This window comes from Mustela nigripes, chromosome 1 (genome assembly GCF_022355385.1).
Source record: "Mustela nigripes isolate SB6536 chromosome 1, MUSNIG.SB6536, whole genome shotgun sequence".
NCBI lineage: Eukaryota > Metazoa > Chordata > Mammalia > Carnivora > Mustelidae > Mustela > Mustela nigripes.
Genome location: NC_081557.1, coordinates 89,974,821 through 89,987,311, shown reverse-complemented (window position 1 = coordinate 89,987,311; position 12,491 = coordinate 89,974,821).

Genomic DNA, 12,491 nt, shown 5'->3' with positions numbered 1-12,491 from the left:
TTGTTCCCATGAGCCAGTCTGATCTGGTGTCCCCTGGCCCTCATTGGCCTAGGATTAAGGAGAAGGCCGACTCGGGGCTTGGAGATGGCTGCCTTCTGGTCCAGGGCTCTGGGGACTGTGGCAGTCAGACCACACTGCTCCCCCATCCCCCTTGCCCTTCCAGGGTTTGGTAGCATGTAGGCAGAGATGGCAACCTTGGTCCTACACAAATGTCCCTAGGGCCCTCTCCATCAATGGCACAGGAGCATGCTCTAGAGATGGAGCCTGTGCTAGGCCAGGAGTCTAGAAGGTGGAAGGCTCTCTCTGTGGCTTCCTGGGCTGGCTCTCCCCCAGTCCAGGCAGGACCTGATGGGCATTGGACTGGCCTAGAGGCATTGTGAGCTTCCTGCCTGAAGATCTCATGGTTGAGGAGCCCCCAGGCCTCTTAGACTTCTTTGTTTATGATAGTGGGCAAGGGGAGCTAATGAAATAGAGGTGACCCAGGCTCTGAGTGGCCAGCAGAAGCTTCGATCTGGTCTGAATTGCTTGGCTCATTTAGGGGATCTGACCATATGCCTGAGACGGTGAGGAGTAGGAAGCAGGAGCTTGCTATTTGAGTTTGGAGGCGATTCGAGCAGTTCTGGAAAGCTGGGGGAACTGCCTCTTGGGGCAGGAGATGAAGGGCAGTGGTCTCAGCCCTAGAGGCCTGGATGCTGCTCTGTTTGAGAGGCCGAGGGGGAATCAGGGCTGCAGCTCTGTCTGGAAGCTTCTGTGAGAGGATGGAGAGTGTGTGGTAGGAGGCATGCACACCTGCACACACTTGTCCGTGGAGGGGGGTGAGGGCGTGGACTGTAATCCTTCACTCACAAATTCACCCCTGTCCCTTCAAGTGTGGGGCCGGAGGGAAGTGGAATCTCGGGGGTCTGTGGGTCTGGGCGGAGGGGACTGGGATGCAGGATGAGGCTTCTGTCCTGGGCTGGCCTTGAGTAGCAGCTGGGGGCCAGGGTGAGTATGTGAGAGGGGCCAGAGTCTTCTATGTGGATGGCCATTAGAGGCAGGTACGGAGCTCAGGGAGGCCAGTGAAGAGGCTGGAGGAAGTGGCCCCAGGGGTGATGGAACGGGGGCAGGGGGGCAAGCAGCAACAGGAAGTGGTCTTCCCAGATGTGAGGGTGGCTCTGGAGTGTTAGGGGCCTGGCAGGTCTCATCCCAGAGTTCCAGGGAAAGAGCGGAGTCAGAGGGAGGGTGGAAGAAGGGGACTGGTGAGAAAGATGCCTACTGCATCTCCTCCCCCGCCCCCATAACCGTCTTCTGGGAGGTGGGTTAGGAGGTGGGTTAGCCTACATCCCTGAGCCTGGCTGGGACATCTCAGGGTCTCCAGGTCCCTGAGACCGCATCTACAGCAACTGCCCTAGTGGAGTTCACGCTAGGGGAGGCTGAGGTCATTTCCAGGGCTGTCCAGCAGGGGGAGCCCCACCCCACCAACCCCGTTTCTTAGGGTCCACCAAAGACCAGGGCAGCTGTGACAGGGGAGGCCAGAGTGCCTCTGCCTAATGGGCAGTAGAGCCTGACCGGCTCTGGGGAAGGCTTCCCTGCCCTCTCTGCCCCTGGCCGGCCTGGCCTGTCTGGTCTGGTAGGCCTGGGCTGCTCGTGGCCTCCCATGGTGTCGAACATAAGACTCTCCCAGCCCCTTCCAGGTGTGAGCCTGGGTCTCCTGCTCTCCCAGGTCTAGAGAGGAGGAGGAACACCTGAGGCGCCGAGGGGTTCCCTGGAGCAAAGGCCGTCCCTGGGAAGGGAAGGGAAAACTCATCAGAAGGCCTGGGAGCGGGGCTCAGTCTTGGGGGCTCCCAGTCCGCAGACCACCACGAAGGGGTTTGTGGCATGAAGCGGCAACGTGCTGCTCAGGGCAGCGCCCCACCCTCTGCTCGCCCGCCCTGCCCTGGGCCTGGTCACACCACTGGACAGTGGCTGCTCGAGGCTGCCCTAGCGTGTGGAGCTCAGGGGGCAGGAACTTCTCTTGCCCAGCCTCCCACCATCCCACAAGCCTGCTTTGGACAGTGCCCACTGCTGAGCGTGTCTCCTGAGGAGAGGGCCAGAGGCCTGACGTTTTGGTGGCCACTTTGTGCAGTTCAGTATGGCGGCGCCTTGCCTTGTGCCGCTGTGTAAGTTAAAATGAAGATGAGGCAACATTGTATTGAGTAACAGTATGGGCATCTGTGCCCTTCAGAGCTCATTTGTTATCACGGGCAACTGGGCAGCTCTGGTGTGGGCCCTCAGCACCTAGGGGACCCTGGTGTGTGTGTGTGTTTTGGGGGGTGGGGGGCTTACTGAGCCAGGAAGCTGGGAGGGAGCAGGTTGCTTTTCCTGGTGTGTGGGGGCAGGCGATCTGGAGGGTGGGATGCTGCCGTGGGGAGCCTGGGGACAGGGGGGTCAGGGAGGGGATTCGGGGGAAAGGGGGCAGTTTTCCAGGTTGGGGCCAGTGCTGGGCTGGGGGTGAGGAGGTGCCAGGGTCCCAGGCTGTGGGGTGGGCTGGTAGCACCCAGGCCGGCCTGTGTGCCTCAGCTCTCAGCTCCCATATGCCCCTTTCCATATGCCCCCATCACATCCTTGAGCCTCTGTCACTTGCTGGTGTGATTGGGAGGCTCTGGGAGAGGCAGCGAGTGGCCCCTTCTGCCGGCTGCGGGAAGCCATGTAGACTACAGATCAGCTTCTAGCCTCCTGGTCCTGAGGGGCTCAGAAAGCCTCCAGCTCTGCCTTCTTGGTTCTTTAAAATTATAATGTATGCACAGCCTGCAGCCAAAGGGGGATTTGAAGCAGCTAACCCCTTATTTTACAAATGAGAAAACAAGCTTCAGGAGGCTTAGGGACTTGCTCAAGTCACGTCCTCCTTGAAGTTCCCTGATGTTCAGAGCCAAGAAACGTTTCCTAAATGCAGCTTCGGCCTCCCAGCCCCACCTTTCACCCCATCCAGACGCCATCATCCCCTTGAGGGTTGTGGGGCCGAGCTGAGGCTGAGAGTGAGGACCCGGGCCAGAGGCTGGGTTGGGGAGAAGGGGCTGCCGGGCCGGGAGGGCCCACGCTGGCCGCGCCAGGAGGGCCCAGGCTGGCCGCAGGGCCGAGTGGCTGGGAGGGGGTGTGGGCTTCCAAGTGATCGCCACAGCCTGGTGAAGGCCCCGGGCCGAGAGCGGGTTCAGATGGAGCCGGTCCTTCGGGGCCCCAAACTGAGATGTTTGGATCCCTGCCTTTCAGGGCAGCAGCAGGCCTCACTCTGTGGACACTTCCGCTCTTATCTTGACACATTCTCGTTTCTGGAGGACTTTCTAAGAGCAGTAATATTCAGAGCAACAATTTATGAGCGGCTATTGTAAGACAGGCATAGTACCGGGTACTATGACCTGCATCCCCTCCCTTAATCCGCCTGTCAATCCCATAAGGTGAACAATAGTCCACTCAGACATAAAGTGGCTATGTGTCAGAGAGGTTCAGTGACCTACCCAAGGTCACACAGCCAGGACGGGGCTGGCTGTATTAGGTTTCCGGCTAGATTTTTGAATCCCAAGCACTGGGAACTTTCCAACCAACACAGCAGCCTTTCCAACCTGGGGCTCTGGCCGACAACGTGCTTCCTGGGGTGCTGGGATGTGGGACTCTGGCCTGTCAGGGAGAGTTATAGTCTAAGGGCGGCGGGGCGGGGGGGCTGTTCCTGGTAGAGCCCAGGCTTTGATGGGGCAACCCAGCTTTGATCTCCTTTTGAAGTCCCGGCCTCTGGAACCGGCAGCTTCAGTGGGGTGAGCTCCAGGAAGGGGGAGATGAAAGGCCAGGAGAAGCCAGGGTGGGAGAGAGAAGGGAGGGTAGGGGGGAAGTGCGGAGCCCGGAGAGAGAACAGATGTGTGAATGAGAACCGGGAAGACAGCAGCTGGTGGAAGGGAGAGGGAAAGGCTGGTGGGGAAGAGAGACTGGGGAAACAGAAACCAGAAATGCTGTGGGCAGTCAGGAACTGGCCAGGCCAGGGGCAGGGAAACAGAAAAAGGCTGAGTTTGGCCTCGGGGCACGGGGTGGGGGGAGGCACGGGAGAGAATAGCCTGGGAGTGGGGCGTGGGCAGTTCTGCCCTGGAATCTGGGCTCTGGGGTGAGCCTACACAGTGAAGCCCACCGGTCCCTCACCTACCATCCCCTCTCCCAGCAGAGGCACCTTACTGTCTGGCTAGTTGGGCTGCTGGCTGATCATTGGTCAAGTGATCCAGAGGCTCCAACATGTTTCTGGCCAAGGTCTCATTGAAGGCATCAAATGGCCCAAGGGATGGGGTGAGAGGGAGGTGAGGTGCTCACCCCTGGACTTCTGGGGTTCATGGCCCTGGTTTGCCATGATGGGAAGAGTCTGCCCTCGTGGCTGTGCACCTGTTCCTGTCTGACATCGCAGTTCCTCCTTCAGGGCTGCCGTAAGCAGGGAAGTAAGAACACATGGTGGGAAGGGGCCAGGGCCTGGGAGCTGGGAGAGGCCAACCCACCCGCTCCTGCCCAGGAGCCGCCTCCTCCTCCCAATCCAGCAGCTCAAGGCCCCGCCCTGCCCTGTGCTTTTGCTCTGCACTCCCACCCACACTGCCTAGGTACCCGGAACCCAGCCCAGCGCCTTTCAGACCCAAACACAGGGCCTCCCTGGGATCCAACGGCGCCCCTTAGCTCTGCTGGCAGTGGGAATGTTTGGCGGGGGTGGGGGGGGGGTTGCCAAATGAAAGCTGATAAGGGCGGCAGCAGCAGAACCCTTCCCTGGCCTGGGTTGCTGCTAGGAGCGCCCAGGATTATACCCGCCCCAATTCCCTGTACTTCAGAGAGGCTGGGAGGGCTTCCAAATTAGGATCTATGGGATTAATGCCCTTTTTTCCTGTCCCCTCCCCGCCCAAGCCGGTCTCACTGTAAGCGTCACACCCTCCTCCCGCTGTGCCTCCCTGGGGCCCAGACCTCCCAAGAAGGCTCCGCTGTAACTCTTCTGTCCAGCCCGTCCTCAGAGAGGGGAACAATGCCAGGTTTTTCAGGGACAGCCGAACAGGGGCCTTGGGGAGGACCCTGTATCCCCTCTGGGTCTTCACTCCTCCATACCTGATGTGGGCTGTGGGGCTGGGTGAAATTCTGGCTGTAAAGGTGGCTGGGGGTAGACGGGGTGCTGCTGAGAGGCAGCGGGGTGGAGAACACCCATGGGATGGTTGGGGAGCAGAGTCCTGGCCCCTCTGGGCCCCGGGACCCAGTGGAGGAAATGTTCTACAGGGGTCACCAGAGAGTGCCTCCTGGGTCCTCCCCGAAATGCCAACCCTCACCGGCCTCCTGGGACTTTTCTCGTGCTCAGCACCACTGTGTTTCTCCTGGCCAGTCCTGACCTTCTCCATCCTGTCCCTTTCTCTGTCCTCCGCCGTCCTGCTCAAGCACAGGGCCTTGAGCTCAGGCTTGCTTATCTGCCACCGGAGCAGTGCGCCCTCGGATTAGAGTCTCCAGCCCTGTGATTCTAGTGTCTTAGTTTGAGGGGCCTTCAGCTTCCTTTAACCCCTCAGGGAGGCTCATGACCATACTGTGTCCCTGATTCTCTGCTCCATGGCCTCCATGCCACTCCAGGACCCAGGCTGCAGAGAGAGCCCTGCTCACCCGCCCCTGCAGAGCCCAGCAGTTCCCCTTCCTGCCCAGGGGCTCCTGGGGGAGCCCCTGGGCAGGAACTTGCCTTGTTCCTCTCTGAAACCGGAGCCCTTAGCACGGTGCCTGGCACAGAACAGCTGCTCACTCAAGGTTGGTTGAACCAAGCTGCTCAACTGAGCCAAGGGAGGTCAAGAGGAGATGGGAGCTTGTAGCCTTGACCATGAGGCCCCGTGATTAGAAAATAAAGTGGAGCACCCACATGCCTGGTGAGGCTAAGAGGTCAACCATGATGCTGGCAGTGAGGCAGCTGCTGGGAGAGGTGTGTGCCCATGGGAGCCACAGAAGGATAAATGGGAACCACTGGAGGAGGAAGGATCCCTAAATGTTGGTTCTAACCTCCTTGTTTCACAGGTGGGGAAACTGAGTCTCCCAGAGGGGAAATGATAAGCTCGAGGTAACAGTAAATTGGTGGCGGAAGTGAGACTGTGTTCCAGCACCCCCGGGGCACCTGGGGGTAGGTACCTTCTTCTCCACATGCCTCACCCACCTCCCCTGCACCCTCCAGCCCTGTCCTGCTGGGGAGGTGAGGAGAGGCCAACAGGACGGGAGGGTGGTGGGCAGAGTGTACCTGTAGTCCGGAGGTGGGGCTGGGTGGCTAGGGGTCCTGTGCTAGGGTGGGCTCAGCTGGATGGTGGCGTATTCCACAGCCTCTCTGGGCCCCGACACGGTGGTCCGTGACTCTGACCCGAGCTCCAGGGCGGAGGTCTCCAGCTCTGCATAGTGGATGTCTGCGTCCTTTAGGTGAGAGCCCTAGAAATGAGGCAGAGGGAGAGGTGGCAGAAGGGGGCAAAACAGGGACAGAGCGCCTCAGAGCCAAGCGTTGGGATGAGATGGGGAGGTGTAAGAGAGCCATGGAGAGTTATGAGGTATGGAGGGAGGGAGAGCGAGAAGCAGAAAAGCAGTCTGTCAGTGGCAACGGAGAACACAGGGCTTTGGTGAAGGTGTTAACAAAATTGGTCGCAAATCATTTATATGCACCACTAAGCTGCGTCCCTGTGGATCACTTGGGGGGGTGCTTTGGAGAGGGCCCCCCGAGAGGCAGGGTGGGTCCTGCTCCTGGCCCCACTGTGGTTGGCTCCAAGAGATAATTTCTGCCCACATTCTCATTTTGCAGAGGGCAGAGACTGAGGCCCGCAGAGGGGAGGTGATGTGCCCGGGGTGCCAGGGAAGATGCTGGCAGAGCAGCGGTGGCATAAAATGCAACTTAGGGTCAGAAGACCTGGCTTTGACCTTGAGCTGAGCTTCTTGCTGTGGCTGGTGAGATTCGTTGACCCAACTGAGCCTAGCTTTTCAATTGTAAAATGGGGGAGGGGGGAGCAAACGTACGTGGATTTGCACTATCATGGGAACCTAGGGCTCCAGCTTCTATCCCGAGCTCTTCAGTGGCACAGCATTACTGCTGATTCTTACTTGGATTTGGGAATTATCAGAACAGGAGTCATCTGAGGGCAGGGGCTGCTGCTCTAGTGATGACTCATGCTGTGGCTGGGCCAAGCCCCTCTCCTTCACCTGGCCTCAGTTTCCCACTTAGCGAGGCAGAAGGGTAGCTCCATGACCTCTGAGGCCCTGCCAGCTCTTAGCTCTAGAGCCTTCCTCACCAGCTCCTCCTCCTCAGCTCCATGAATGTTCAAACAGACGGACAGGTGGTCCTGTCAACAGAGCAGGGGTGGAGGCTCTCCCTGGCCAGGAGGGCAGGATCCTGGGGGCAAGGAGGAGGGCTCTGCACCATGGGAGGCAGACCCCTATGACCTAGGCTGGTGCCCACTTCCCCTTGGCTGGACTCCCTGCATAGCAGGGAGGCTGAGTGTCCTGATTATAGTTCCTTTCAGCAACGCCCATCTCGTGCCCATTGGTGACCAGTCAGGGACACATGGCAGGGCTAAGATTAGAGCAATTAGCTCCTGATTTCCCAGAAGTGAAACTCACACCCTAACGCCTTCACATCTGCAGCCCCCAGTGCTTCCAGAGCCGGCCTGGAGGTGAGGGGGGAGGTTGAGGGCAGAGGAGACTGGAGCCAAAAGGAAGGGAAAGGGGGCTGGAGAGACAGGAGGTCTGGCTCCCAAGCCCTGATTTGGAGCACCTAGGAGGGTGGGTGGTGGAGGGATGGGACGGTGGGCTCAAGGAAAGCCGGGCGGTGTGTGAGTAGCAGCTGCTGAGAGGAGAAGCTGCCGGAGGCAGCGCAGACCTGCCTCACCCCTGAGAGTCCCTGGAGCAGGAGGAGCTTGGCCTGTATAAGCGGAGCCTCCCACAGATGGCGGGGGGGGGGGGGGGGCTCTGCCACTCTGGGATGGCGTGAAGACCATCCTGCAGAGGTGGGGGATAGACAGTGATCGTGTCTATGTGGCAGGCAGACACTATCGTGTCCGTATGTCCACTCTGTCTGGTGGCGCAGCAGGATGAATGGACCCTGCCGCTTGTCCTTCCCATCATGCGGATGCCTTGGGATGGTGTTTCCAGTGGCTGGGACGCCGGGGATGTTTGCACTGAGGCTACAGCTGAGAGGCCATCAGCGTCCAGAAAACTTCTCTATGTGGGCCCTTCCCAACTGAGTGCCGTCTGTACCGAGCGGCTTGGCTCTGAACCCTGCTGAGGCCAGAGAGACCAGGGGTGACAGCAAAAGATGGTTCGGGACCGTCTCACCCAGTTGGGTGGAGGGGTGGTCTCCAGTTTATTCTTGGGTTCCGGCAGGGAGGGGTGCCCTGGATGCTTTGCTTTCGGTCTTAATAGAACTGTTTTCAAAGGCAGAGCAGTGACCTGACCCCTGCTTGGGGTGGGGGATGCCTTGGCGACAGGTCAAGGAGCCTTGCAGGCCAGGATCAGGCCTGGGCACTGGCTTTGCTCTGCCTCTGGTCCCCATCCCAGAAGGCACCTATCTCCCAGCCCAAGTTCGGGCAATGGGTAGCAGTTGCGCCCTGAGATGGCCCCTGGGAAACTCAACTACCGGCCCCACCATGAGCTCATGGATGCCTAGGAGTTCCCATACTCCATTTTGTCTGAAGCGGTACTGACCATGGAAATCCACTGCTCAGCTCTGCTGTGGGGGGCACTGTCTGGGGACAACCCAGCAGCCACCATGGCAATAGCCGTGACCATACTTGCCCTGCTGTTCTCGCCACTGAGGAGTGCAGCTGGGCTCTGGTGTGGGCCTGTTCCTCAGGGGCAGGACCTCTCTGACTCAGGCTGGAGGGTTCCCCACGGGCCTGAATGGAGCTCTCACAGCCGGGCTGCGGTTTGAGATTCTCCCCACACGCTCCTCCTTCTTTCCCTCCCCTTTCTTGGGGCCCGACTGTGTCTGATGCCTGTCCAGGCCTTTTCCGGTCCCCTGCCCGTTATCCTTCACAGGCTTATCCTTGGTGGCTCCGTGACATCAAATCTTATCTTGTTGTCTCTTCTGGGAAGTCTTGAGCCAACACAAATGATGCCAGGAATGGTCTTAGGAAGTAGGAATTTGGGTCTGCCAGCTAGGACCCACTCCGAGGGGAAGGTAGGATGCAGCCCGGTGGTAACAGTCCCAGTGGAGGCCTGGGAGGGCATCCTGGCAGAGGGGATCAGCTACAGTGGTTCAGGCCTTTGAGATATGCAGAAAACCGTGTCAGAGAAGCCATGGAGTTGACTGGTGGTTATTTCTGTGGGCCCTTGTAGAGGGATAATGAGAAACCATGGGCCCCCGACAGTTAGAGGCTCAGTGTGAGAGCCAGAGGAACATCTTGGGGGGTTACGGAGAGCTCCCACTTCCTCCCACAGTGGAGTGGACCTGGCAGAAGAACAGACCCGGGACTGGAGAAGAAGCCTCACGGAGCTCCAGAGATGCCCAGCTGAGCCAGCTTTGTTGTGCTGAGGTCAGGGCTCTGGCTGGGGAAATCTGGAACTCTACAGCTGAGGTGAGGGTAAATGGATGTGTCCCTCACAGCACACAGGTGGCCTGCCTGTCCCCCGTTTAAGAGTGAACACCATTCTATATGAGGAGACGCTGGGAGGCCCCAGGCACATTCCCCACCTCTGCTCCTGGCTGCCTGGCTGAGGAGGGAAGATAAAGCCCAGCAGGAGCCAGGGCGGGGACAGCAGCCTCACAGAGGAGGACCGACCACACCTAATAGTGCATCACAGCAGAAGCCCAGCTAGCTAGGTTTTGAGTGTTCTTGACCAAAGGGGTCATAACAAAGACAGCATAAGCAAAAATGCATTCACTTGGTGGCACTTTCTTAGGACATGGGGTTCAACACTCTGGCAAGGACCCCAGGGAATGGGCCAGATCATGGGTAGGGGGCATGGCATTTCCCATTGCAAGCGCAGAATTGGGATCGTGGTGCTAACACCACATTGGACCCTTGGTCTGTGGGATAAGAGCCAAGTGGAAACTTCTGGAACTGCCCCCACCAGCCAAGAGAGCCGGTCAAAAGTGATGTCATATGGAGGCTGAGGAGAGACTAATGCCATCATGACAGCCTTGAAGGATGCAGGGGGGGTCCCTGTCTTAACTCCTCAGTCTGCCTTGCAGAAAGGAGCCCAGAGAATGCTGACTGCTGTAGGCTTAATCAAATGGCAGCCCGTCTAAATGCCGGGAGACATGCTCGTTCGGTGGCAAGACTTGGAAGGGCCCCTCTGGAGTGCTGGGCCCCCAGCAGGAAAATATATAGGTCCAGGGACCCAAGGGAAAACAGGAGTGCCCCCCTGCCTCCTGGCTGACAATCACTCCCAGGGGCCCAGGGAGAATTTGTACTTCCCATCCTCACAACTGTGGGCTCTACAGGGCAGAGGGTCCCACTGAACTGTCAGCTGAGGCTGTCACCGGCCCAGGGGGCTCCTCGTGTTCAGCCAACCCAGAAGGAGCCCCTCTTGGCAGGGCTGCTGTCACATAGCGGGGAGGGGGCAAGGGTTGTGTGTAGGGCACAGGTGACTCCTGCGGCTTCTTCTCCTTTAATGGTGAATGGACACATGCCGCAGCCTGGCTGAGGAGGGCATGAGGGTCTGGGGCTCAGACCCCCTCAGGAATGAAGATTTGGGTTGTAGCTCTGGGCAAGCTGCCAAGACCTGCCGAGCGAGGTGGTAGCTGAGCGAGGGGACACTAGTGGGGGTGTGGAAAGGAGAGATGAGTGCCAGTTGTGACCCTGAGATCTACTGGGGGTATGGAGGAGCCCGTGGAGCAGGGAGCAGACCCCCGTGGTGCCAAGGTGGACCCTCCCATCCATGGACATGCGCATTTCAGGTCCGCTGGGGGCTGATCCACCACCGCGTGTGTGCTGAGCTCACGGTCCCCATCACTGTCCTCAGGCCGCCCCCACCAAGGATGGAGCATGACAGGGATCGGGTGCAGGATTCCTCCTGCGGCTGCAGGACTCCTCTTGCAGCCAACTGCGGCTCTAGGACTCTCTCTCTGGGGCCTGCTCCAAGCTTTTGTAGACCGCGCGGCAGCCTGAGACGTTCCCGTCCAACGCTCCTTCCTTCCTCTCTCCCTTCCTGGGTGTCAGACCTGCAGCAGGGGCTGCTGGCTCTTCCTGCCTGCTCCCTCCTTGGTCCCTCACCGCCAACCCCCACCGCAGCTCTGCACATCTCATCCCGTCTTGGTGGCTCCGTCTTGAGAGACTCGAACTGAGTCATAGGACTCCTCGGTGCTGTCTTCTGCTCCTGCTCTGGGCTTGGTCTTCCCAAGATGGAGGAGATGCAGGGCCCTCTCCTTAAATGTCCCGCAGTGTCTCCTCCTCCCAGCTCTTCTAGATCTCTTGCTTTGGAGCCTCTGGATGTCCTTCCTGAGTTCTAGCCTAGAGCCACCAAGCTCTGCCAGTGGTACCCGCCACCTGAGCGGTGTCCTAGCCCAGAAACCTTGATGGAGGTTGAGGGCTGTGCTGCAGGCGTGGTCAGCGCCCTAGGGCACGTGTGCAGCATGGCAATGGGGCCGCCCAGGGTGGGGGGGCGCGCCGAGCTTGGGTGAGGCTCTAGTTCTTGGCCCCCAAACCTCTGGAAGCCCTCCCCCGCCCCTCCAGAGCCCTGCCTCCATGAACAGTGCATGCTCTGGGCCGGGCTCCCTCTCACCACTTGTTGGGGAGGAGAATTGATGACAACATCAATAACGGGAGTTGTATACAAGCTGCGGTGTCAACAGCCCCGAGGGCTGGGGATAAATCCGCTCCCCGCCCAGCAACTGCTCTGCGGGCCAAAAGGAATTACACTTCTTTTGGCGAGAACACCAGTGTCTCCTCAGGACGCCAGAGCTGATCTCCCTACGCCACCCTACAGGCCACGCTCATGTGCACCCATCCACCTCAGTGCCCTAATCGCGTGGCCTCTGTTCAGGACATAGGGCATCCCTGGCACCTGGCCCCGCCTGCCCGTGGCTGGTGGGTAGCAGCTGGCTCCCTCTGTTCTTTGTCCCAAGCTGTCTTACTGTGTTTCTCAAACGCACAAGCTTCGTCCAGGTTTCCCTCAATGCAGTATGTGCGGAGGCCAGGGAGGGAGGGCTGTTAGGGAGCGGATGGGGTCAGAGCCACGTGCTGAGGTCGGGGGCTTGTACGAGAGAGGAGGTTGCCAAGGGGAGTGTGTATTGGGAATGTGGGGCCGAGGTAGGCTGTCCCGGGGTCGGGGGCTTGTAGGAGAGAGGACGATGAGTGTGCATTGTGGGGGGCTGAGGCGGTGGGACTATCCCTGAGCCCGGCCCCTCCCGTGCCCTGAGGGAGGGCTGTGCATGCCAGGCTGATAGGGCAGCAGTCAGCGAGCAGGACTGAGAAGTCGTTAGTGGGGATTGGGGCCAGCTGCAGCTGTCCCCTTACATCAGAGCGATTTTTATGCCGAGCCTGGCCCCCCTCTTCAGGGGGTCCCACGGGAGTCGTCCATGATTT